Raw genomic sequence first — 27,695 nt, forward strand, 5'->3', positions numbered from 1 at the left:
CAACACTAACCTAAAAAGAAAGATACTGGCCTCCAACCTCCCCTATAGCCAGTCCAACACATGCCTAATAAAAATTCAAGCCTCCAACCTCCATATACTGTAGCATGTCCAACACACACCTAAAATATAATAAAATACTGGCCTCCAACCTCCCCTATAGCCAGTCCAACACACGGCACCAACCTCTTCTTTTGGCCAATCCAACACACACCTAGAAAGAAAAATATTGGCCTCCGACCTCCCCTAGAGCCAGTCCAACAAACGCCTAATAACACGCCTAAACACTAATATTGTAGTGGTCAGTGTAGTGGTTAGTATGCTCAGTGTAGTGGTCAGGTAGGTCAGTGTAGTGGTTAGGTAGGTCAGTGTAGTGGTTAGGTAGGTCAGTGTAATGGTTTGATAGGTCAGTGTAGTGGAAAGTGTAGTGTAGAGGTTAGTGTAGTGGTTAGGTAGGTGAGTGTAGTTGTTTGGGTGGTTAGTGTAGTGGTTAGGCAAGTCAGCGTAGTGGTAAGATTGGACAGTGTAGTGGTCAGGTAGGTCCGTGTAGTGGTTTGATAGATCGGTATAGTGGTTAGATAGGACAGTGTAGTGTAGAGGTCAGTGTAGTGGCTAAGTAGGTCAGTATAGAGGCCAGGTAGGTCAGTGTAGTGGTCAGGTAGGTCAGTGTAGCAGTTAGATTAGTGTAGTGGTGGGGGAGGTTAGTGTAGTGGTCAGTGTAATGATTAGGTAGGTCAGTGCAGTGGTCAGTGCACTGGTTAAGTAGGTCAGTGTAGTGGTTAGGTAAGTCAGTGCAGTGGTCAGTGTAGTGGTTAGGCCCCTTTCACACATACGGTCCATTCAGTTCATCAGCTCAGTCACGTCAAAATGTATCAGTTTTTCATCCGTTTTTCGTCAGTTGTCATCCGTTTTTCGTCAGTTGTCATCAGTTTTTTGTCAGTTGTCATCCGTTTTTTTACCCATTTTTCATCCATTTTTCGTCAGTTGTCATCCGTTTTTCGTCAGTTGTCATCCGTCTTTCAATTATTTTTCGTCGGTTGTCATCTGTTGTCATCCGTTTTCATCAGTTGTCATCCGTTTTTCATCCTTTTTTCATCCGTTTTTCCTCAGTTGTCATCTGTTGTCATCCGTTTTTCATCCGTTTTTAGTCAGTTTTTCATCTGATGTCATCCGTTTTCATCAGTTGTCATCCGTTTTCATCCATTTTTCGTCAGTTGTCATCCGTTTTTCGTCAGTTGTCATCCATTTTTCATCCGTTTTTCCTCAGTTGTCATCTGTTGTCATCCTTTTTTCATACGTTTTTAGTCAGTTTTTCATCCGTTGTCATCCGTTTTTCATCCGTTTTTCGTCAGTTGTCATCCGTTTTTCATCCTTTTTTCATCCGTTTTTCCTCAGTTGTCATCTGTTGTCATCCGTTTTTCATCCGTTTTTAGTCAGTTTTTCATCTGTTGTCATCCGTTTTCATCAGTTGTCATCCGTTTTCATCCATTTTTCGTCAGTTGTCATCCGTTTTTCGTCAGTTGTCATCCGTTTTTCATGCATTTTTCCTCAGTTGTCATCTGTAGTGTTGAGCGAACACGGACTGTATTATTCGTGTTCGTACCGAATAATTGGATTTTTTGTACCCGAACACGGACACGGACACTTTACTGTATGTTCGGGTAAAAATCCGTGTTCGGTCGTTTTATTTCCGGGTTTTGCATGCTTTGGCGCTCTTTTCATGGCGGGCTTTCAACAGCCAATCAACAATCGTTTAACTGGTGTGCCTTAAGCCATCCCAGCCATGCCTGCAAATGTCTCAGTAGCTGTGATTGGCCGTCTGAAGCATGTGACCAAGTCTTTATAAGTTCGAGGCAGCCGCAGCGGCGTCATTATGCTGCTTAGATTCAGGGACAGAGCACACATCAACGTGCTGGCTGCTGATTAGGGAAAGATAGGCAGGAAAAAACCATTTGTGTCCGGATAGAATTGAGGGACAGGTCGGAGTGTTTAGGCAGGGCGAGTTGTAGGCATTTTAGGGATAGAGTCTGCTGAATTATAGGGTCAGTGTCTTCTACAAACTACAATCGATATTGCTGTGTGGGGGGTGGGGTCTGCACTCAATCCTGATCTACGATCTCTTCTCAATCCTGTTAGGGACAGAGTCTGCTGAATTTTAGGGAAACTGTGTTCTACAAACTACAATCGATATTGCTGTGTGGTGTGGGATTGGAGATAGGCAGGTGTCAGTGATCCACATCCATTTTTCTGTGTGTGAGCTGCAGTGAACACAATCTTTTTGGGCTGCAGTGAACACAATCTTTTTGGGCTGCAGTGAACACAATCTTTTTGGGCTGCAGTGAACACAATCTTTTTGGGGTGCAGTGAACAAAATCTTTTTGGGGTGCAGTGAACACAATCCTTTTTGGTGTGCAGTGAACACAATCTTTGTGGGGTGCAGTGAACAAAATCCTTTGTGGGGTGCAGTGAACACAATCTTTTTGGGGTGCAGTGAACAAAATCCTTTTTGGGGTGCAGTGAACAACATCCTTTTTGGGGTGCAGTGAACACAATCTTTTTGGGGTGCAGTGAACAAAATCCTTTGTGGGGTGCAGTGAACACAATCTTTTTGGGGTGCAGTGAACACAATCTTTTTGGGGTGGAGTGAACAACATCCTTTTTGGGGTGCAGTGAACAAAATCCTTTTTGGGGTGCAGTGAACAAAATCATTTTTGGGGTGCAGTGAACACAATCTTTTTGGGGTGCAGTGAACACAATCTTTGTGGGGTGCAGTGAACACAATCTTTTTGGGGTGGAGTGAACAACATCCTTTTTGGGGTGCAGTGAACAACATCCTTTTTGGGGTGCAGTGAACACAATCTTTTTGGGGTGCAATGAACACAATCTTTGTGGGGTACAGTGAACAGAATCTTTGTGGGGTGCAGTGAACACAATCTTTGGGGGGTACAGTGAACACAATCTTTGTGAGGTGCAGTGAACACAATCTTTGTGGGGTGCAGTGAACACAATCATTGTGGGGTGCAGTGAACTCAATCTTTGTGGGGTACAGTGAACACAATCTCATACTTCTGAAGGTTTGAGGGTGCTGCCTGTTCCATACTCCCCCTACTCCTCATCTAGCCTTTTAGGGGTACAAACAATAGTAATTGGGGCCTAGTGTGGTTGTGTACGTGTGATATACATACACTTTTTTGGGATCATATTTTCTATTCCGCTATTTAATCAAAAACCTTTGGGGATCAGTTAAATTGGGGGATAGTCTGTGTTGGTACGTGTGAGAGAGATCCACCTTTCCAAGTTGTTGGGGTTCATCTCATACTTCTGAAGGTTTGAGGGTGCTGCCTGTTCCATACTCCCCCTACTCCTAGCCTTTTAGGGGTACAAACAATAGTAATTGGGGCCTAGTGTGGTTGTGTACGTGTGATATACATACACTTTTTTGGGATCATATTTTCTATTCCGCTATTTAATCAAAAACCTTTGGGGATCAGTTAAATTGGGGGATAGTCTGTGTTGGTACGTGTGAGAGAGATCCACCTTTCCAAGTTGTTGGGGTTCATCTCATACTTCTGAAGGTTTGAGGGTGCTGCCTGTTCCATACTCCCCCTACTCCTAGCCTTTTAGGGGTACAAACAATAGTAATTGGGGCCTAGTGTGGTTGTGTACGTGTGATATACATACACTTTTTTGGGATCATATTTTCTATTCCGCTATTTAATCAAAAACCTTTGGGGATCAGTTAAATTGGGGGATAGTCTGTGTTGGTACGTGTGAGAGAGATCCACCTTTCCAAGTTGTTGGGGTTCATCTCATACTTCTGAAGGTTTGAGGGTGCTGCCTGTTCCATACTCCCCCTACTCCTAGCCTTTTAGGGGTACAAACAATAGTAATTGGGGCCTAGTGTGGTTGTGTACGTGTGATATACATACACTTTTTTGGGATCATATTTTCTATTCCGCTATTTAATCAAAAACCTTTGGGGATCAGTTAAATTGGGGGATAGTCTGTGTTGGTACGTGTGAGAGAGATCCACCTTTCCAAGTTGTTGGGGTTCATCTCATACTTCTGAAGGTTTGAGGGTGCTGCCTGTTCCATACTCCCCCTACTCCTAGCCTTTTAGGGGTACAAACAATAGTAATTGGGGCCTAGTGTGGTTGTGTACGTGTGATATACATACACTTTTTTGGGATCATATTTTCTATTCCGCTATTTAATCAAAAACCTTTGGGGATCAGTTAAATTGGGGGATAGTCTGTGTTGGTACGTGTGAGAGAGATCCACCTTTCCAAGTTGTTGGGGTTCATCTCATACTTCTGAAGGTTTGAGGGTGCTGCCTGTTCCATACTCCCCCTACTCCTAGCCTTTTAGGGGTACAAACAATAGTAATTGGGGCCTAGTGTGGTTGTGTACGTGTGATATACATACACTTTTTTGGGATCATATTTTCTATTCCGCTATTTAATCAAAAACCTTTGGGGATCAGTTAAATTGGGGGATAGTCTGTGTTGGTACGTGTGAGAGAGATCCACCTTTCCAAGTTGTTGGGGTTCATCTCATACTTCTGAAGGTTTGAGGGTGCTGCCTGTTCCATACTCCCCCTACTCCTAGCCTTTTAGGGGTACAAACAATAGTAATTGGGGCCTAGTGTGGTTGTGTACGTGTGATATACATACACTTTTTTGGGATCATATTTTCTATTCCGCTATTTAATCAAAAACCTTTGGGGATCAGTTAAATTGGGGGATAGTCTGTGTTGGTACGTGTGAGAGAGATCCACCTTTCCAAGTTGTTGGGGTTCATCTCATACTTCTGAAGGTTTGAGGGTGCTGCCTGTTCCATACTCCCCCTACTCCTAGCCTTTTAGGGGTACAAACAATAGTAATTGGGGCCTAGTGTGGTTGTGTACGTGTGATATACATACACTTTTTTGGGATCATATTTTCTATTCCGCTATTTAATCAAAAACCTTTGGGGATCAGTTAAATTGGGGGATAGTCTGTGTTGGTACGTGTGAGAGAGATCCACCTTTCCAAGTTGTTGGGGTTCATCTCATACTTCTGAAGGTTTGAGGGTGCTGCCTGTTCCATACTCCCCCTACTCCTAGCCTTTTAGGGGTACAAACAATAGTAATTGGGGCCTAGTGTGGTTGTGTACGTGTGATATACATACACTTTTTTGGGATCATATTTTCTATTCCGCTATTTAATCAAAAACCTTTGGGGATCAGTTAAATTGGGGGATAGTCTGTGTTGGTACGTGTGAGAGAGATCCACCTTTCCAAGTTGTTGGGGTTCATCTCATACTTCTGAAGGTTTGAGGGTGCTGCCTGTTCCATACTCCCCCTACTCCTAGCCTTTTAGGGGTACAAACAATAGTAATTGGGGCCTAGTGTGGTTGTGTACGTGTGATATACATACACTTTTTTGGGATCATATTTTCTATTCCGCTATTTAATCAAAAACCTTTGGGGATCAGTTAAATTGGGGGATAGTCTGTGTTGGTACGTGTGAGAGAGATCCACCTTTCCAAGTTGTTGGGGTTCATCTCATACTTCTGAAGGTTTGAGGGTGCTGCCTGTTCCATACTCCCCCTACTCCTAGCCTTTTAGGGGTACAAACAATAGTAATTGGGGCCTAGTGTGGTTGTGTACGTGTGATATACATACACTTTTTTGGGATCATATTTTCTATTCCGCTATTTAATCAAAAACCTTTGGGGATCAGTTAAATTGGGGGATAGTCTGTGTTGGTACGTGTGAGAGAGATCCACCTTTCCAAGTTGTTGGGGTTCATCTCATACTTCTGAAGGTTTGAGGGTGCTGCCTGTTCCATACTCCCCCTACTCCTAGCCTTTTAGGGGTACAAACAATAGTAATTGGGGCCTAGTGTGGTTGTGTACGTGTGATATACATACACTTTTTTGGGATCATATTTTCTATTCCGCTATTTAATCAAAAACCTTTGGGGATCAGTTAAATTGGGGGATAGTCTGTGTTGGTACGTGTGAGAGAGATCCACCTTTCCAAGTTGTTGGGGTTCATCTCATACTTCTGAAGGTTTGAGGGTGCTGCCTGTTCCATACTCCCCCTACTCCTAGCCTTTTAGGGGTACAAACAATAGTAATTGGGGCCTAGTGTGGTTGTGTACGTGTGATATACATACACTTTTTTGGGATCATATTTTCTATTCCGCTATTTAATCAAAAACCTTTGGGGATCAGTTAAATTGGGGGATAGTCTGTGTTGGTACGTGTGAGAGAGATCCACCTTTCCAAGTTGTTGGGGTTCATCTCATACTTCTGAAGGTTTGAGGGTGCTGCCTGTTCCATACTCCCCCTACTCCTCATCTAGCCTTTTAGGGGTACAAACAATAGTAATTGGGGCCCAGTGTGGTTGTGTACGTGTGATATACATACACTTTTTTTGGATCATATTTTCTATTCCGCTATTTAATCAAAAACCTTTGGGGATCAGTTAAATTGGGGGATAGTCTGTGTCGGTACGTGTGAGAGAGATCCACCTTTCCAAGTTGTTGGGGTTCATCTCATACTTCTGAAGGTTTGAGGGTGCTGCCTGTTCCATACCCCCCCTACTCCTTATCTAGCCTTTTAGGGGTACAAACAATAGTAATTGGGGCCTAGTGTGGTTGTGTACGTGCGAGATACATACACTTTTTTTGATCATATTTCCTATTCCGCTATTCAATAAAAACCTTTGAGGATCAATTGAATTGCGGGATAGTCTGTGTCGGTACGTGTGAGAGAGATCCACCTTTCCAAGTTGTTGGGGTTCATCTCATACTTCTGAAGGTTTGAGGGTGCTGCCTGTTCCATACTCCCCCTACTCCTCATCTAGCCTTTTAGGGGTACAAACAATAGTAATTGGGGCCTAGTGTGGTTGTGTACGTGTGATATACATACACTTTTTTTGGATCATATTTTCTATTCCGCTATTTAATCAAAAACCTTTGGGGATCAGTTAAATTGGGGGATAGTCTGTGTTGGTACGTGTGAGAGAGATCCACCTTTCCAAGTTTTTGGGGTTCATCTCATACTTCTGAAGGTTTGAGGGTGCTGCCTGTTCCATACCCCCCCTACTCCTCATCTAGCCTTTTAGGGGTACAAACAATAGTAATTGGGGCCTAGTGTGGTTGTGTACGTGCGAGATACATACACTTTTTTTGATCATATTTCCTATTCCGCTATTCAATAAAAACCTTTGAGGATCAATTGAATTGCGGGATAGTCTGTGTCGGTACGTGTGAGAGAGATCCACCTTTCCAAGTTGTTGGGGTTCATCTCATACTTCTGAAGGTTTGAGGGTGCTGCCTGTTCCATACTCCCCCTACTCCTCATCTAGCCTTTTAGGGGTACAAACAATAGTAATTGGGGCCCAGTGTGGTTGTGTACGTGTGATATACATACACTTTTTTTGGATCATATTTTTTATTCCGCTATTTAATTTAACTGGGCCTCCATGCGAGACCTGTGTGCCTTGTTGCGCTGTTTTGAGTACTCCACCAACATGGCCAGTGGCAATGACGCCGTTCTCAGCTTAACTATCCCACTTCTATGCCTCCTTGAAAAAACAATTCGGGCGATGATGGAAGAGGATGTGGCACAGGATGAGGAGGAGGAGGAGGATGAAGAGGTAACATTTCCAAGGCTTTCAGGGCAGTCATTCGCAAGGGGCTCCGAGGGTGGGTTCCTGCACACGCAAACGCCAGGGACGCAATTGTCCAGCAGGGGCACAGTTCTGGAGGATGAGGAGGATGAGGAGGAGGAGGAGCTGGAGGAGGAGATGGAACCATGTTCACAGCAGGGTGGCACCCAGGCCAGCTCATGGCCATCACTGGTGCTTGGCTGGGGGGATACAGAGGACACGGACGATACACCTCCCACAGAGGACAGCCTTTCGTTGCCTCTGGGCAGCCTGGCACACATGAGCGATTACATGCTGCAGTGTCTCCACAACGACCGCCGAGTTGCCCACATTCTAACTTGTGCTGATTACTGGGTGGCCACGCTGCTGGATCCCCGTTACAAGGACAACGTACCGTCCTTAATTCACTCACTGGAGCGCGATCGCAAGATGCGCGAGTACAAGCGCACGCTGGTAGACGCCATGCTGCTGGCATTCCCATCTGACAGCGGGGCCACAGTGGAAGCACAAGGCAGAGGAGGAGGAGGAGGAGGTCGCCAACGCAACCAGGGCACCGCCAGCACCTCAGAAGGCAGGGTTAGCATGGCCGAAATGTGGAAAAGCTTTGTCAGCACGCCACAACAAACAGCAGCACCAGCAGCTCAGATGGAACGTCTTAGCAGGAGGCAGCATTTTACCAACATGGTGGAGCAGTATGTGTGCACACGCCTACATGTAGTGAATGACGGGTCTGCCCCCTTCAACTTCTGGGTCTCCAAATTGGGCACATGGCTTGAGCTTGCCCTTTACGCCTTGGAGGTGCTGGCGTGCCCTGCAGCCAGTGTATTATCTGAACGGGTATTTAGCACGGCTGGGGGCGTTATAACAGACAAGCGCAGCCGCCTGTCCAGAGACAATGTGGACAAGCTCACGTTCATTAAAATGAACCAGACATGGATCCCACGGGACTTTTCCGTACCTTATGCAGAATAGCAATGGATACCGACCTTACCCACCCATTGTTCCATTTTTGCTCTTTCTCACTCTTTTGGGGTGTACCCTCATTTAAAATTTTTGAAAAGAAGCAGTGTTGGCTACCTCGTCCTCCTCCTCAGGGCCAGATTAATGTAGGGGCTATTGGAGCTGCAGCTCCAGGCCCCTACCTTTTATATAGGCCCCGGGTTGGCCATATTCACTGTTACCGCTCTTCTGTCACTTGTAAACACAGAAGTCTGGCTTCTATGCTCGCTTCCCCAGGCAGCACCCTCAGAACCTCCCCACACAGCGTGAAGGCCGGACAAGGAGGGACAGTTGGCGATGCATGGATGTGTTTATGGGCTTCAGAGACAGCATCCCATGTTGAATTAGGCATGCATGGCTGCACCCTTCCTCCTCTGGGTGCATGGCAAGGCACGGCCCTTAAGGCCCTTCAAAATCCTCAGCACCAAGCCCATGATGCTGTTAATCCGGCCCTGGTCCTCCTCCACCGCCGCTTCCACCTACACCGCCCATAGGTGTGCGCAGCCTATTGCATTAAGGTGTGCACCCCAAAGTTGAAATACACATGCATGTGTTTGCCAGCAGGGAGAGTAATGTATCGGGGCCATGTACCTGTAGGCAAGGAGAAATAGAGCAGAGCAGGTCCCAGGGAGATCTTTCCCATCTCCTCACTGGCAATGCTATGTGCCCTAGGTGATTAGGGTGTGCCCAGGCACACCCAGCACACCCTGTGCGCACGCCTATGTCACCGCCACATCCACCACCACCTCAACCTCCCTCCTACTCCATATGGGCCTCGTCCTTCAGAGATGAAGAAGAACATTGTTTTATTTTTCTGTTTTTTTTTTGTTGTTTTAAGTTATTTCCCTATCCACATTTGTTTGCAGAGCACTTGCCATGCTCTTAATTATGTTTTGCTGCCATTTGCAGCACTCTAGCCCTTTCCTTTGGTGTTTTAGAGCCATTTTAGTGCCTTAAAGTTCGGGTCCCCATTGACTTCAATGGGGTTCGGTGTCCGGGAAAAGTTCGGTAAAAGTCCGGGACACGGACCCGGACTTTTTTTTAAAGTTCGGCCGAACCCGTCGAACACGGACATCTAGGTGTTCGCTCAACCCTAGTCATCTGTTGTCATCCGTTTTTCATCCGTTTTTAGTCAGTTTTTCATCCGTTGTCATCCGTTTTTCATCCGTTTTTATCCGTTTTTCGTCCGATCCATTTTTTTGACGGATGAAAAATAGGGTATTTATCCATTCAAAAAAATGGACATTGACGGAAGCGGATGAAAACGGATGTTAACTGATGATCATCCTTTGTCATCTATTCTTACATAGAGATACATTGATGTCCATTTTTCATCCGTCAACGGATGGATGAAAAACGGACAGCATGTGTGAAAGGGGCCTAAAGTAGGTCAGTGTAGTGGTTAGTGTAATGGTTGGGTAGATCAGTGTAGTGGTTAGGTAGGTCAGTATAGTGGTTAGGCTGGTCAGTGTAGTGGTTAGTTAGGTCAGTGTAGTGGTTAGGTAGGTTACTAAAGTGGTTAGTGTATTGGTTAGGTAGGTCAGTGTAAAGGTTAGTGTAGTGGTTAAGTAGGTCAGTATAATGGTTAGGGTGGTTAAGTAGGTAAGTGTAGTGGTTAGATTATTTTCTTTTGGCTGACCCAACACACACCTAAAAAGAGAGAGTGTATGGAAGGATATGCAATGTATGGAGGGATATGCAGTGTACGGAGGGAAATACAGTGTATAGAGTGATATACAGTGTACAGAGGGAAATACAGTGTATAGAGTGATATGCAGTGGGCAGCCCAACACACGCCTCGTAAAAGTTCAAGTCTCCAACAACCCTAAAGCTGGTCCAACACACACCAAAAATATAAAAATACTTGCCTCCAACCTCCCCTATAGCCAGTCCACAGCATGCCTAAGAAAAGTACCAGCCTCCAACCTCCACCTATAGCTGGTCCAACAAATGCCTGAAAACAAGTAGCAGCCTGAAAACCTCTTCTTTAGCTTATCCAACACTAACCTAAAAAGAAAGATACTGGCCTCCAACCTCCCCTATAGCCAGTCCAGCACACGCCCAATAAAAATTCAAGCCTCCAACCTCCATATACTGTAGCAGGTCCAACACAAACCTACAATATAAAAAAATACTGGCCTCCAACCTCCCCTATTGCAAGTCCAACACACACCTTAGAAAAGAATCAGCCTCCAAACTCTTCTTTTGGCCAATTTTACACTGACCTAAAATTAAAAATACTGGCCTCCAACCACCCCTATAGCCAGTCCAACACACGGCACCAACCTCTTCTTTTAGCCGATCCAACACACACCTAGAAAGAAAAATATTGGCCCCCAACCTCCCCTATAGCCAGTCAAACAAACGCCTAATAACACGCCTAAACACTAATATTGTAGTGGTCAGTGTAGTGGTTAGATAGGACAGTGTAGTGTAGAGGTCAGTGTAGTGGTTAGATAGGACAGTGTAGTGTAGAGGTCAGTGTAGTGGCTAAGTAGGTCAGTATAGAGGCCAGGTAGGTCAGTGTAGTGGTCAGGTAGGTCAGTGTAGCAGTTAGATTAGTGTAGTGGTGGGGGAGGTTAGTGTAGTGGTCAGTGTAATGATTAGGTAGGTCAGTGCAGTGGTCAGTACACTGGTTAAGTAGGTCAGTGTAGTGGTTAGGTAAGTCAGTGCAGTGGTCAGTGTAGTGGTTAGGCCCCTTTCACACATACGGTCCCATTCAGTTCATCAGTTCAGTCACGTCAAAATGTATCAGTTTTTCGTCCGTTTTTTGTCAGTTGTCATCCGTTTTTCGTCAGTTGTCATCAGTTTTTTGTCAGTTGTCATCCGTTGTCATCCATTTTTCGTCAGTTGTCATCTGTTTTTCGTCAGTTGTCATCCGTCTTTCAATTATTTTTCGTCAGTTGTCATCTGTTGTCATCCGCTGTCATCAGTTGTCATCCGTTTTCATCCATTTTTCATCAGTTGTCATCCGTTTTTCGTCAGTTGTCATCCATTTTTCATCCATTTTTCATCCGTTTTTTCCTCAGTTGTAATCTGTTGTCATCCGTTTTTAGTCAGTTTTCATCTGTTGTCATCCGTTTTCATCAGTTGTCATCCGTTTTCATCCGTTTTCCATCAGTTGTCATCCGTTTTTCGTCAGTTGTCATCAGTTTTTTGTCAGTTGTCATCCGTTTTTTACCCATTTTTAATCCGTTTTTCGTCAGTCGTCATCCTTTTTTCATCCATTGTCATCCGTTTTCATCCGTTGTCATCCATTTTTCGTCAGTTGTCATCCGTTTTTCGTCAGTTGTCATCCGCCTTTCAATTATTTTTCGTCAGTTGTCATCCGTTTTCATCCATTTTTCGTCAGTTGTCATCCGTTTTCCGTCAGTTGTCATCCGTTTTTCATCCTTTTTACATCCGTTTTTCCTCAGTTGTCATCTGTTGTCATCCGTTTTTAGTCAGTTTTTCATCTGTTGTCATCCGTTTTCATCAGTTGTCATCCGTTTTCATTCATTTTTCGTCAGTTGTCATCCATTTTTCTTCAGTTGTCATCCGTTTTTCATGCATTTTTCCTCAGTTGTCATCTGTTGTCATCCGTTTTTCATCCGTTTTTAGTCAGTTTTTCATCCGTTGTCATCCGTTTTTCATCCGTTTTTATCCATTTTTCGTCCGATCCATTTTTTTGACGGATGAAAAATAGGGTATTTATCCATTCAAAAAAATGGACATTGACGGAAGTGGATGAAAACGGATGTTAACTGATGATCATCCTTTGTCATCTATTTTTACATAGAGATACATTGATGTCCATTTTTTATCCGTCAACGGATGGATGAAAAACGGACAGCATGTGTGAAAGGGGCCTAAATTAGGTCAGTGTAGTGGTTAGTGTAATGGTTGGGTAGATCAGTGTAGTGGTTAGGTAGGTCAGTGTAGTGGTTAGGCTGGTCAGTGTAGTGGTTAGTTAGGTCAGTGTAGTGGTTAGGTAGGTTACTAAAGTGGTTAGTGTATTGGTTAGGTAGGTCAGTGTAAAGGTTAGTGTAGTGGTTAAGTAGGTCAGTATAATGGTTAGGGTGGTTAAGTAGGTAACTGTAGTGGTTAGATTATTTTCTTTTGGCTGACCCAACACACACCTAAAAAGAGAGAGTGTATGGAAGGATATGCAATGTATGGAGGGATATGCAGTGTACGGAGGGAAATACAGTGTATAGAGTGATATACAGTGTACAGAGGGAAATACAGTGTATAGAGTGATATGCAGTGGGCAGCCCAACACGCGCCTCGTAAAAGTTCAAGTCTCCAACAATCCTAAAGCTGGTCCAACACACACCAAAAATATAAAAATACTTGCCTCCAACCTCCCCTATAGCCAGTCCACAGCATGCCTAAGAAAAGTACCAGCTTCCAACCTCCACCTATAGCTGGTCCAACAAATGCCTGAAAACAAGTAGCAGCCTGAAAACCTCTTCTTTAGCTTATCCAACACTAACCTAAAAAGAAAGATACTGGCCTCCAACCTCCCCTATAGCAAGTCCAGCACACGCCCAATAAAAATTCAAGCCTCCAACCTCCATATACTGTAGCAGGTCCAACACAAACCTACAATATAAAAAAATACTGGCCTCCAACCTCCCCTATTGCAAGTCCAACACACACCTTAGAAAAGTATCAGCCTCCAACCTCTTCTTTTGGCCAATTTTACACTGACCTAAAATTAAAAATACTGGCCTCCAACCACCCCTATAGCCAGTCCAACACACGGCACCAACCTCTTCTTTTAGCCGATCCAACACACACCTAGAAAGAAAAATATTGGCCCCCAACAAACCCTATAGCCAGTCAAACAAACGCCTAATAACACGCCTAAACACTAATATTGTAGTGGTCAGTGTAGTGGTTAGATAGGACAGTGTAGTGTAGAGGTCAGTGTAGCGGTTAGATAGGACAGTGTAGTGTAGAGGTCAGTGTAGTGGCTAAGTAGGTCAGTATAGAGGCCAGGTAGGTCAGTGTAGTGGTCAGGTAGGTCAGTGTAGCAGTTAGATTAGTGTAGTGGTGGGGGAGGTTAGTGTAGTGGTCAGTGTAATGATTAGGTAGGTCAGTGCAGTGGTCAGTGCACTGGTTAAGTAGGTCAGTGTAGTGGTTAGGTAAGTCAGTGCAGTGGTCAGTGTAGTGGTTAGGCCCCTTTCACACATACGGTCCATTCAGTTCATCAGTTCAGTCACGTCAAAATGTATCAGTTTTTCATCCGTTTTTCGTCAGTTGTCATCCGTTTTTCGTCAGTTGTCATCAGTTTTTTGTCCGTTGTCATCCGTTTTTTTACCCATTTTTCATCCGTTTTTCGTCAGTCGTCATCCGTTTTTCATCCATTTTTCATCCGTTTTTCCTCAGTTGTCATCTGTTGTCATCCGTTTTTAGTCAGTTTTTCATCTGTTGTCATCCGTTTTCATCAGTTGTCATCCGTTTTCATCCATTTTGCGTCAGTTGTCATGCGGTTTTCGTCAGTTGTCATGCGTTTTTCATCTGTTTTTTACCCATTTTTCATCATCTGTCATCCGTTTTTCATCCATTTACCATCCATTTTTCGTCAGTTGTCATCAGTTTTCGTCAGTTGTCATCCATTTTCCATCCATTTTTCGTCAGTTGTCATCCGATTTTCATCCGTTTTTATCCGTTTTTTGTCGGATGAAAAAAAGGGTATTTATCCATTAAAAAAATGGACATTGACGGAAGCGGATGAAAACGGATGTTAACAGATGATCATCCTTTGTCATCCATTTTTACATAGAGATACATTGATGTCCATTTTTCATCTGTCAACGGATGGATGAAAAATGGACAGCATGTGTGAAAGGGGCCTAAAGTAGGTCAGTGTAGTGGTCAGTGTAATGGTTGGGTAGATCAGTGTAGTGGTTAGGTAGGTCAGTGTAGTGGTTAGGCTGGTCAGTGTAGTGGTTAAGTAGCTCAGTGTAGTGGTTAGTTAGGTCAGTGTAGTGGTTAGGTAGGTTACTATAGTGGTTAGTGTATTGGTTAGGTAGGTCAGTATAATGGTTAGGGTGGTTAAGTAGGTAACTGTAGTGGTTAGATTATTTTCTTTTGGCTGATCCAACACACACCTAAAAAAGAGAGTGTATGGAAGGATATGCAGTGTATGGAGGGATATTCAGTGTATGGAGGGATATTCAGTGTATGGAGGGATATTCAGTGTATGGAGGGATATGCAATGTATGGAGGGATATGAAATGTATGGAGGGATATGCAGTGTACAGAGGGAAATACAGTGTATAGAGTGATATGCAGTGGGCAGCCCAACACGCACCTCGTAAAAGTTCAAGTCTCCAACAACCCTAAAGCTGGTCCAACACACACCAAAAATATAAAAATACTTGCCTCCAACCTCCCCTATAGCCAGTCCACAGCATGCATAAGCAAAGTACCAGCCTCCAACCTCCACCTATAGCTGGTCCAACAAATGCCTGAAAACAAGTAGCAGCCTCCAACCTCTTCTTTAGCTTATCCAACACTAACCTAAAAAGAAAGATACTGGCCTCCAACCTCCCCTATAGCCAGTCCAACACACGCCTAATAAAAATTCAAGCCTCCAACCTCCATATACTGTAGCATGTCCAACACACACCTAAAATATAATAAAATACTGGCCTCCAACCTCCCCTATAGCCAGTCCAACACATGGCACCAACCTCTTCTTTTGGCCAATCCAACACACACCTAGAAAGAAAAATATTGGCCTCCGACCTCCCCTAGAGCCAGTCCAACAAACGCCTAATAACACGCCTAAACACTAATATTGTAGTGGTCAGTGTAGTGGTTAGTATGCTCAGTGTAGTGGTCAGGTAGGTCAGTGTAGTGGTTAGGTAGGTCAGTGTAGTGGTTAGGTAGGTCAGTGTAATGGTTTGATAGGTCAGTGTAGTGGTAAGTGTAGTGTAGAGGTTAGTGTAGTGGTTAGGTAGGTGAGTGTAGTTGTTTGGGTGGTTAGTGTAGTGGTTAGGCAGGTCAGCGTAGTGGTAAGATTGGACAGTGTAGTGGTCAGGTAGGTCCGTGTAGTGGTTTGATAGATCGGTATAGTGGTTAGATAGGACAGTGTAGTGTAGAGGTCAGTGTAGCGGTTAGATAGGACAGTGTAGTGCAGAGGTCAGTGTAGTGGCTAAGTAGGTCAGTATAGAGGCCAGGTAGGTCAGTGTAGTGGTCAGGTAGGTCAGTGTAGCAGTTAGATTAGTGTAGTGGTGGGGGAGGTTAGTGTAGTGGTCAGTGTAATGATTAGGTAGGTCAGTGCAGTGGTCAGTGCACTGGTTAAGTAGGTCAGTGTAGTGGTTAGGTAAGTCAGTGCAGTGGTCAGTGTAGTGGTTAGGCCCCTTTCACACATACGGTCCATTCAGTTCATCAGCTCAGTCACGTCAAAATGTATCAGTTTTTCATCCGTTTTTCGTCAGTTGTCATCCGTTTTTCGTCAGTTGTCATCAGTTTTTTGTCAGTTGTCATCCGTTTTTTTACCCATTTTTCATCCGTTTTTCGTCAGTCGTCATCCTTTTTTCATCCGTTGTCATCCATTTTTCGTCAGTTGTCATCTGTTTTTCGTCAGCTGTCATCCGTCTTTCAATTATTTTTCGTCAGTTGTCATCTGTTGTCATCCGTTTTCATCAGTTGTCATCCGTTTTCATCCATTTTTCTTTAGTTGTCATCCGTTTTTCATCAGTTGTCATCCGTTTTTCATCCTTTTTTCATCCGTTTTTCCTCAGTTGTCATCTGTTGTCATCCGTTTTTCATCAGTTTTTAGTCAGTTTTTCATCTGTTGTCATCCGTTTTCATCCGTTTTTCGTCAGTTGTCATCCGTTTTTCATGCATTTTTCCTCAGTTGTCATCTGTTGTCATCCGTTTTTCATCCGTTTTTCATCCGTTTTTAATCAGTTTTTCATCCGTTGTCATCCGTTTTTCATCCGTTTTTATCCGTTTTTCGTCCGATCCATTTTTTTGACGGATGAAAAATAGGGTATTTATCCATTCAAAAAAATGGACATTGACGGAAGCGGATGAAAACGGATGTTAACTGATGATCATCCTTTGTCATCTATTTTTACATAGAGATACATTGATGTCCATTTTTTATCCGTCAACGGATGGATGAAAAACGGACAGCATGTGTGAAAGGGGCCTAAATTAGGTCAGTGTAGTGGTTAGTGTAATGGTTGGGTAGATCAGTGTAGTGGTTAGGTAGGTCAGTGTAGTGGTTAGGCTGGTCAGTGTAGTGGTTAGTTAGGTCAGTGTAGTGGTTAGGTAGGTTACTAAAGTGGTTAGTGTATTGGTTAGGTAGGTCAGTGTAAAGGTTAGTGTAGTGGTTAAGTAGGTCAGTATAATGGTTAGGGTGGTTAAGTAGGTAACTGTAGTGGTTAGATTATTTTCTTTTGGCTGACCCAACACACACCTAAAAAGAGAGAGTGTATGGAAGGATATGCAATGTATGGAGGGATATGCAGTGTACGGAGGGAAATACAGTGTATAGAGTGATATACAGTGTACAGAGGGAAATACAGTGTATAGAGTGATATGCAGTGGGCAGCCCAACACGCGCCTCGTAAAAGTTCAAGTCTCCAACAACCCTAAAGCTGGTCCAACACACACCAAAAATATAAAAATACTTGCCTCCAACCTCCCCTATAGCCAGTCCACAGCATGCCTAAGAAAAGTACCAGCCTCCAACCTCCACCTATAGCTGGTCCAACAAATGCCTGAAAACAAGTAGCAGCCTGAAAACCTCTTCTTTAGCTTATCCAACACTAACCTAAAAAGAAAGATACTGGCCTCCAACCTCCCCTATAGCCAGTCCAGCACACGCCCAATAAAAATTCAAGCCTCCAACCTCCATATACTGTAGCAGGTCCAACACAAACCTACAATATAAAAAAATACTGGCCTCCAACCTCCCCTATTGCAAGTCCAACACACACCTTAGAAAAGTATCAGCCTCCAACCTCTTCTTTTGGCCAATTTTACACTGACCTAAAATTAAAAATACTGGCCTCCAACCACCCCTATAGCCAGTCCAACACACGGCACCAACCTCTTCTTTTAGCCGATCCAACACACACCTAGAAAGAAAAATATTGGCCCCCAACCTCCCCTATAGCCAGTCAAACAAACGCCTAATAACACGCCTAAACACTAATATTGTAGTGGTCAGTGTAGTGGTTAGATAGGACAGTGTAGTGTAGAGGTCAGTGTAGTGGTTAGATAGGACAGTGTAGTGTAGAGGTCAGTGTAGTGGCTAAGTAGGTCAGTATAGAGGCCAGGTAGGTCAGTGTAGTGGTCAGGTAGGTCAGTGTAGCAGTTAGATTATTGTAGTGGTGGGGGAGGTTAGTGTAGTGGTCAGTGTAATGATTAGGTAGGTCAGTGCAGTGGTCAGTGCACTGGTTAAGTAGGTCAGTGTAGTGGTTAGGTAAGTCAGTGCAGTGGTCAGTGTAGTGGTTAGGCCCCTTTCACACATACGGTCCATTCAGTTCATCAGTTCAGTCACGTCAAAATGTATCAGTTTTTCATCCGTTTTTCATCAGTTGTCATCCGTTTTTTGTCAGTTGTCATCAGTTTTTTGTCCGTTGTCATCCGTTTTTTTACCCATTTTTCATCCGTTTTTCGTCAGTCGTCATCCTTTTTTCATCCGTTTTCATCCGTTGTCATCCATTTTTCGTCAGTTGTCATCTGTTTTTCGTCAGTTGTCATCCGTCTTTCAATTATTTTTCGTCAGTTGTCATCTGTTGTCAACCGTTGTCATCAGTTGTCATCCGTTTTCATCCATTTTTCGTCAGTTGTCATCCGTTTTTCGTCAGTTGTCATCCGTTTTTCATCCATTTTTCATCCGTTTTTCCTCAGTTGTTATCTGTTGTCATCCGTTTTTAGTCAGTTTTTCATCTGTTGTCATCCGTTTTCATCAGTTGTCACCCGTTTTCATCCGTTTTTCGTCAGCTGTCATCCGTTTTTCGTCAGTTGTCATCAGTTTTTTTTGTCAGTTGTCATCCATTTTTTACCCATTTTTCATCCGTTTTTCGTCAGTCGTCATCCTTTTTTCATCCGTTGTCATCCGTTTTCATCCGTTGTCATCCATTTTTCGTCAGTTGTCATCCGTTTTTCGTCAGTTGTCATCCGTTTTTCGTCAGTTGTCATCCGTTTTTCATCCTTTTTTCATCCGGTTTTCCTCAGTTGTCATCTGTTGTCATCCGTTTTTCATCCGTTTTTAGTCAGTTTTTCATCTGTTGTCATCCGTTTTCATCAGTTGTCATCCGTTTTCATCCATTTTTCGTTAGTTGTCATCCGTTTTTCGTCAGTTGTCAATCCGTTTTTCATCCTTTTTTCATCCGTTTTTCCTCAGTTGTCATCTGTTGTCATCCGTTTTTCATCCGTTTTTAGTCAGTTTTTCATCTGTTGTCATCCGTTTTCATCAGTTGTCATCCGTTTTCATCCATTTTTCGTCAGTTGTCATCCGTTTTTCATCAGTTGTCATCCATTTTTCATCTGTTGTCATCCGTTTTTCATCCGTTTTTCGTCAGTTGTCATCCGTTTTTCATCCTTTTTCATCCGTTTTTCCTCAGTTGTCATCTGTTGTCATCCGTTTTTCATCCGTTTTTAGTCAGTTTTTCATCTGTTGTCATCCGTTTTCATCCGTTTTCATCCATTTTTCGTCAGTTGTCATCCTTTTTTCATGCATTTTTCCTCAGTTGTCATCTGTTGTCATCCGTTTTTCATCCGTTTTTAGTCAGTTTTTCATCCGTTGTCATCCGTTTTTCATCCGTTTTTACCGGTTTTTCGTCCGATCCATTTTTTTGACGGATGAAAAATAGGGTATTTATCCATTCAAAAAAATGGACATTGATGGAAGCGGATGAAAACGGATGTTAACTGATGATCATCCTTTGTCATCTATCTTTACATAGAGATACATTGATGTCCATTTTTCATCCGTTTTTCCTCAGTTGTTATCTCTTGTCATCCGTTTTTAGTCAGTTTTTCATCTGTTGTCATCCGTTTTCATCAGTTGTCATCCGTTTTCATCCGTTTTTCGTCAGTTGTCATCCATTTTTCGTCAGTTGTCATCAGTTTTTGTCAGTTTTCATCCGTTTTTTACCCATTTTTCATCCGTTTTTCGTCAGTCGTCATCCTTTTTTCATCCGTTGTCATCCGTTTTCATCCGTTGTCATCCATTTTTCGTCAGTTGTCATCCGTTTTTCGTCAGTTGTCATCCGTCTTTCAATTATTTTTCGTCAGTTGTCATCCGTTTTCATCCATTTTTCGTCAGTTGTCATCCGTTTTCCGTCAGTTGTCATCCGTTTTTCCTCAGTTGTCATCTGTTGTCATCGGTTTTCATCCGTTTTTAGTCAGTTTTTCATCTGTTGTCATCCGTTTTCATCAGTTGTCATCCGTTTTCATCCATTTTTCGTCAGTTGTCATGCGTTTTTCGTCAGTTGTCATCCGTTTTTCGTCAGTTGTCATCCGTTTTTCATCCGTTTTTCCTCAGTTGTCATCTGTTGTCATCCGTTTTTCATCCGTTTTTAGTCAGTTTTTCATCTGTTGTCATCCGTTTTCATCCACTTTTCGTCAGTTGTCATCCGTTTTTCATCCGTTTTTCATCCGTTTTTCCTCAGTTGTCATCTGTTGTCATCCGTTTTTCATCCATTTTTAGTCAGTTTTTCATCCGTTGTCATCCGTTTTTCATCCGTTTTTATCCGTTTTTCGTCCGATCCATTTTTTTGACGGATGAAAAATAGGCTATTTATGCATTCAAAAAAATGGACATTGACGGAAGCGGATGAAAACGGATGTTAACTGATGATCATCCTTTGTCATCTATTTTTACATAGAGATACATTGATGTCCATTTTTCATCCGTCAACGGATGGATGAAAAACGGACAGCATGTGTGAAAGGGGCCTAAAGTAGGTCAGTGTAGTGGTTAGTGTAATGGTTGGGTAGATCAGTGTAGTGGTTAGGTAGGTCAGTGTAGTGGTTAGGCTGGTCAGTGTAGTGGTTAGTTAGGTCAGTGTAGTGGTTCGGTAGATTACTAAAGTGGTTAGTGTATTGGTTAGGTAGGTCAGTGTAAAGGTTAGTGTAGGGGCTAAGTAGGTCAGTATAATGGTTAGGGTGGTTAAGTAGGTAACTGTAGTGGTTAGATTATTTTCTTTTGGCTGACCCAACACACACCTAAAAAGAGAGAGTGTATGGAAGGATATGCAATGTATGGAGGGATATGCAGTGTACGGAGGGAAATACAGTGTATAGAGTGATATGCAGTGGGCAGCCCAACACGCGCCTCGTAAAAGTTCAAGTCTCCAACAACTCTAAAGCTGGTCCAACACACACCAAAAATATAAAAATACTTGCCTCCAACCTCCCCTATAGCCAGTCCACAGCATGCCTAAGAAAAGTACCAGCCTCCAACCTCCACCTATAGCTGGTCCAACAAATGCCTGAAAACAAGTAGCAGCCTCCAACCTCTTCTTTAGCTTATCCAACACTAACCTAAAAAGAAAGATACTGGCCTCCAACCTCCCCTATAGCCAGTCCAGCACACGCCCAATAAAAATTCAAGCCTCCAACCTCCATATACTGTAGCAGGTCCAACACAAACCTACAATATAAAAAATACTGGCCTCCAACCTCCCCTATAGCAAGTCCAACACACACCTTAGAAAAGTATCAGCCTCCAACCTCTTCTTTTGGCCAATTTTACACTGACCTAAAATTAAAAATACTGGCCTCCAACCTCCCCTATAGCCAGTCCAACACACGGCACCAACCTCTTCTTTTGGCCAATCCAACACACACCTAGAAAGAAAAATATTGGCCTCCGACCTCCCCTAGAGCCAGTCCAACAAACGCCTAATAACACGCCTAAACACTAATATTGTAGTGGTCAGTGTAGTGGTTAGTATGCTCAGTGTAGTGGTCAGGTAGGTTAGTGTAGTGGTTAGGTAGGTCAGTGTAGTGGTTAGGTAGGTCAGTGTAGCAGTTAGATTAGTGTAGTGGTGGGGGAGGTTAATGTAGTGGTCAGTTTAATGATTAGGTAGGTCAGTGCAGTGGTCAGTGCACTGGTTAAGTAGGTCAGTGTAGTGGTTAGATAAGTCAGTGCAGTGGTTAGATAAGTCAGTGCAGTGGTAAGTGTAATGGTTAGGCCCCTTTCAAACATACGGTCCGTTCAGTTCATCAGTTCAGTCACGTCAAAATGTATCCGTTTTTCATTTGTTTTTCATCCATTTTTCATCTGTTTTTCGTCAGTTGTCATCCATGTTTCGTCAGTTGTCATCCGTTTTCGTCAGTTGTCATCCATTTTTTCGTCAGTTGTCATCCGTTTTTTTGTCAGTTGTCATCCGCTTTTCATCTGTTTTTTACCCATTTTTCATCATCTGTCATCCGTTTTTTATCCATTTACCATCCATTTTTCGTCAGTTGTCATCAGTTTTCGTCAGTTGTCATCCATTTTCATCAGTTGTCATCCATTTTCCATCCATTTTTCGTCAGTTGTCATCCGATTTTCATCCGTTTATATCCGTTTTTTTGTCGGATGAAAAATAGGGTATTTATCCATTAAAAAAATGGACGTTGACGGAAGCGGATGAAAACGGATGTTAACAGATGATCATCCTTTGTCATCTATTTTTACATAGAGATACATTGATGTCCATTTTTCATCTGTCAACGGATGGATGAAAAACGGACAGCATGTGTGAAAGGGGCCTAAAGTAGGTCAGTGTAGTGGTCAGTGTAATGGTTGGGTAGATCAGTGTAGTGGTTAGGTAGGTCAGTGTAGGGGTTAGGCTGGTCAGTGCAGTGGTTAGTTAGGTCAGTGTAGTGGTTAGGTAGGTTACTAAAGTGGTTAGTGTATTGGTTAGGTAGGTCAGTGTAAAGGTTAGTGTAGTGGTTAAGTAGGTCAGTATAATGGTTAGGGTGGTTAAGTAGCTAAGTGTAGTGGTTAGATTATTTTCTTTTGGCTGACCCAACACACACCTAAAAAGAGAGAGTGTATGGAAGGATATGCAATGTATGGAGGGATATGCAGTGTACGGAGGGAAATACAGTGTATAGAGTGATATACAGTGTACAGAGGGAAATACAGTGTATAGAGTGATATGCAGTGGGCAGCCCAACACGCGCCTCGTAAAAGTTCAAGTCTCCAACAACCCTAAAGCTGGTCCAACACACACCAAAAATATAAAAATACTTGCCTCCAACCTCCCCTATAGCCAGTCCACAGCATGCCTAAGAAAAGTACCAGCCTCCAACCTCCACCTATAGCTGGTCCAACAAATGCCTGAAAACAAGTAGCAGCCTGAAAACCTCTTCTTTAGCTTACCCAACACTAACCTAAAAAGAAAGATACTGGCCTCCAACCTCCCCTATAGCCAGTCCAGCACACGCCCAATAAAAATTCAAGCCTCCAACCTCCATATACTGTAGCAGGTCCAACACAAACCTACAATATAAAAAAATACTGGCCTCCAACCTCCCCTATTGCAAGTCCAACACACACCTTAGAAAAGAATCAGCCTCCAAACTCTTCTTTTGGCCAATTTTACACTGACCTAAAATTAAAAATACTGGCCTCCAACCACCCCTATAGCCAGTCCAACACACGGCACCAACCTCTTCTTTTAGCCGATCCAACACACACCTAGAAAGAAAAATATTGGCCCCCAACCTCCCCTATAGCCAGTCAAACAAACGCCTAATAACACGCCTAAACACTAATATTGTAGTGGTCAGTGTAGTGGTTAGATAGGACAGTGTAGTGTAGAGGTCAGTGTAGTGGTTAGATAGGACAGTGTAGTGTAGAGGTCAGTGTAGTGGCTAAGTAGGTCAGTATAGAGGCCAGGTAGGTCAGTGTAGTGGTCAGGTAGGTCAGTGTAGCAGTTAGATTAGTGTAGTGGTGGGGGAGGTTAGTGTAGTGGTCAGTGTAATGATTAGGTAGGTCAGTGCAGTGGTCAGTGCACTGGTTAAGTAGGTCAGTGTAGTGGTTAGGTAAGTCAGTGCAGTGGTCAGTGTAGTGGTTAGGCCCCTTTCACACATACGGTCCCATTCAGTTCATCAGTTCAGTCACGTCAAAATGTATCAGTTTTTCATCCGTTTTTCGTCAGTTGTCATCCGTTTTTCGTCAGTTGTCATCAGTTTTTCGTCAGTTGTCATCCGTCTTTCAATTATTTTTCGTCAGTTGTCATCTGTTGTCATCTGCTGTCATCAGTTGTCATCCGTTTTCATCCATTTTTCATCAGTTGTCATCCGTTTTTCGTCAGTTGTCATCCATTTTTCATCCGTTTTTTCCTCAGTTGTCATCTGTTGTCATCCGTTTTTAGTCAGTTTTTCATCTGTTGTCATCCGTTTTCATCAGTTGTCATCCGTTTTCATCCGTTTTCCATCAGTTGTCATCCGTTTTTCGTCAGTTGTCATCAGTTTTTTGTCAGTTGTCATCAGTTTTTTGTCAGTTGTCATCCGTTTTTTACCCATTTTTCATCCGTTTTTCGTCAGTCGTCATCCTTTTTTCATCCGTTGTCATCCGTTTTCATCCGTTGTCATCCATTTTTCGTCAGTTGTCATCCGTTTTTCGTCAGTTGTCATCCGCCTTTCAATTATTTTTCGTCAGTTGTCATCCGTTTTCATCCATTTTTCGTCAGTTGTCATCCGTTTTCCGTCAGTTGTCATCCGTTTTTCATCCTTTTTTCATCCGTTTTTCCTCAGTTGTCATCTGTTGTCATCCGTTTTTAGTCAGTTTTTCATCTGTTGTCATCCGTTTTCATCAGTTGTCATCCGTTTTCATTCATTTTTCGTCAGTTGTCATCCATTTTTCTTCAGTTGTCATCCGTTTTTCATGCATTTTTCCTCAGTTGTCATCTGTTGTCATCCGTTTTTCATCCGTTTTTAGTCAGTTTTTCATCCGTTGTCATCCGTTTTTCATCCGTTTTTATCCATTTTTCGTCCGATCCATTTTTTTGACGGATGAAAAATAGGGTATTTATCCATTCAAAAAAATGGACATTGACGGAAGTGGATGAAAACGGATGTTAACTGATGATCATCCTTTGTCATCTATTTTTACATAGAGATACATTGATGTCCATTTTTTATCCGTCAACGGATGGATGAAAAACGGACAGCATGTGTGAAAGGGGCCTAAATTAGGTCAGTGTAGTGGTTAGTGTAATGGTTGGGTAGATCAATGTAGTGGTTAGGTAGGTCAGTGTAGTGGTTAGGCTGGTCAGTGTAGTGGTTAGTTAGGTCAGTGTAGTGGTTAGGTAGGTTACTAAAGTGGTTAGTGTATTGGTTAGGTAGGTCAGTGTAAAGGTTAGTGTAGTGGTTAAGTAGGTCAGTATAATGGTTAGGGTGGTTAAGTAGGTAACTGTAGTGGTTAGATTATTTTCTTTTGGCTGACCCAACACACACCTAAAAAGAGAGAGTGTATGGAAGGATATGCAATGTATGGAGGGATATGCAGTGTACGGAGGGAAATACAGTGTATAGAGTGATATACAGTGTACAGAGGGAAATACAGTGTATAGAGTGATATGCAGTGGGCAGCCCAACACGCGCCTCGTAAAAGTTCAAGTCTCCAACAACCCTAAAGCTGGTCCAACACACACCAAAAATATAAAAATACTTGCCTCCAACCTCCCCTATAGCCAGTCCACAGCATGCCTAAGAAAAGTACCAGCCTCCAACCTCCACCTATAGCTGGTCCAACAAATGCCTGAAAACAAGTAGCAGCCTGAAAACCTCTTCTTTAGCTTATCCAACACTAACCTAAAAAGAAAGATACTGGCCTCCAACCTCCCCTATAGCCAGTCCAGCACACGCCCAATAAAAATTCAAGCCTCCAACCTCCATATACTGTAGCAGGTCCAACACAAACCTACAATATAAAAAAATACTGGCCTCCAACCTCCCCTATTGCAAGTCCAACACACACCTTAGAAAAGAATCAGCCTCCAACCTCTTCTGTTGGCCAATTTTACACTGACCTAAAATTAAAAATACTGGCCTCCAACCACCCCTATAGCCAGTCCAACACACGGCACCAACCTCTTCTTTTAGCCGATCCAACACACACCTAGAAAGAAAAATATTGGCCCCCAACCTCCCCTATAGCCAGTCAAACAAACTCCTAATAACACGCCTAAACACTAATATTGTAGTGGTCAGTGTAGTGGTTAGATAGGACAGTGTAGTGTAGAGGTCAGTGTAGTGGTTAGATAGGACAGTGTAGTGTAGAGGTCAGTGTAGTGGCTAAGTAGGTCAGTATAGAGGCCAGGTAGGTCAGTGTAGTGGTCAGGTAGGTCAGTGTAGCAGTTAGATTAGTGTAGTGGTGGGGGAGGTTAGTGTAGTGGTCAGTGTAATGATTAGGTAGGTCAGTGCAGTGGTCAGTGCACTGGTTAAGTAGGTCAGTGTAGTGGTTAGGTAAGTCAGTGCAGTGGTCAGTGTAGTGGTTAGGCCCCTTTCACACATACGGTCCCATTCAGTTCATCAGTTCAGTCACGTCAAAATGTATCAGTTTTTCATCCGTTTTTCGTCAGTTGTCATCCGTTTTTCGTCAGTTGTCATCCGTTTTTTGTCAGTTGTCATCCGCTTTTCATCTGTTTTTTACCCATTTTTCATCATCTGTCATCCGTTTTTCATCCATTTACCATCCATTTTTCGTCAGTTGTCATCAGTTTTCGTCAGTTGTCATCCATTTTCCATCCATTTTTCGTCAGTTGTCATCCGATTTTCATCCGTTTTTATCCGTTTTTTTGTCGGATGAAAAAAAGGGTATTTATCCATTAAAAAATGGACATTGACGGAAGCGGATGAAAACAGATGTTAACAGATGATCATCCTTTGTCATCCATTTTTACATAGAGATACATTGATGTCCATTTTTCATCTGTCAACGGATGGATGAAAAATGGACAGCATGTGTGAAAGGGGCCTAAAGTAGGTCAGTGTAGTGGTCAGTGTAATGGTTGGGTAGATCAGTGTAGTGGTTAGGTAGGTCAGTGTAGTGGTTAGGCTGGTCAGTGTAGTGGTTAAGTAGCTCAGTGTAGTGGTTAGTTAGGTCAGTGTAGTGGTTAGGTAGGTTACTATAGTGGTTAGTGTATTGGTTAGGTAGGTCAGTATAATGGTTAGGGTGGTTAAGTAGGTAACTGTAGTGGTTAGATTATTTTCTTTTGGCTGATCCAACACACACCTAAAAAAGAGAGAGTGTATGGAAGGATATGCAGTGTATGGAGGGATATTCAGTGTATGGAGGGATATTCAGTGTATGGAGGGATATTCAGTGTATGGAGGGATATGAAATGTATGGAGGGATATGCAGTGTACAGAGGGAAATACAGTGTATAGAGTAATATGTAGTGGGCAGCCCAACACGCACCTCGTAAAAGTTCAAGTCTCCAACAACCCTAAAGCTGGTCCAACACACACCAAAAATATAAAAATACTTGCCTCCAACCTCCCCTATAGCCAGTCCACAGCATGCCTAAGCAAAGTACCAGCCTCCAACCTCCACCTATAGCTGGTCCAACAAATGCCTGAAAACAAGTTGCAGCCTCCAACCTCTTCTTTAGCTTATCCAACACTAACCTAAAAAGAAAGATACTGGCCTCCAACCTCCCCTATAGCCAGTCCAACACACGCCTAATAAAAATTCAAGCCTCCAACCTCCATATACTGTAGCATGTCCAACACACACCTAAAATATAATAAAATACTGGCCTCCAACCTCCCCTATAGCCAGTCCAACACACGGCACCAACCTCTTCTTTTGGCCAATCCAACACACACCTAGAAAGAAAAATATTGGCCTCCGACCTCCCCTAGAGCCAGTCCAACAAACGCCTAATAACACGCCTAAACACTAATATTGTAGTGGTCAGTGTAGTGGCTAGTATGCTCAGTGTAGTGGTCAGGTAGGTCAGTGTAGTGGTTAGGTAGGTCAGTGTAGTGGTTAGGTAGGTCAGTGTAATGGTTTGATAGGTCAGTGTAGTGGAAAGTGTAGTGTAGAGGTTAGTGTAGTGGTTAGGTAGGTGAG

The sequence above is a fragment of the Pelophylax lessonae genome (genome assembly GCF_965119305.1).
Source record: "Pelophylax lessonae genome assembly, chromosome: 4".
Taxonomy (NCBI): Eukaryota; Metazoa; Chordata; class Amphibia; order Anura; family Ranidae; genus Pelophylax; species Pelophylax lessonae.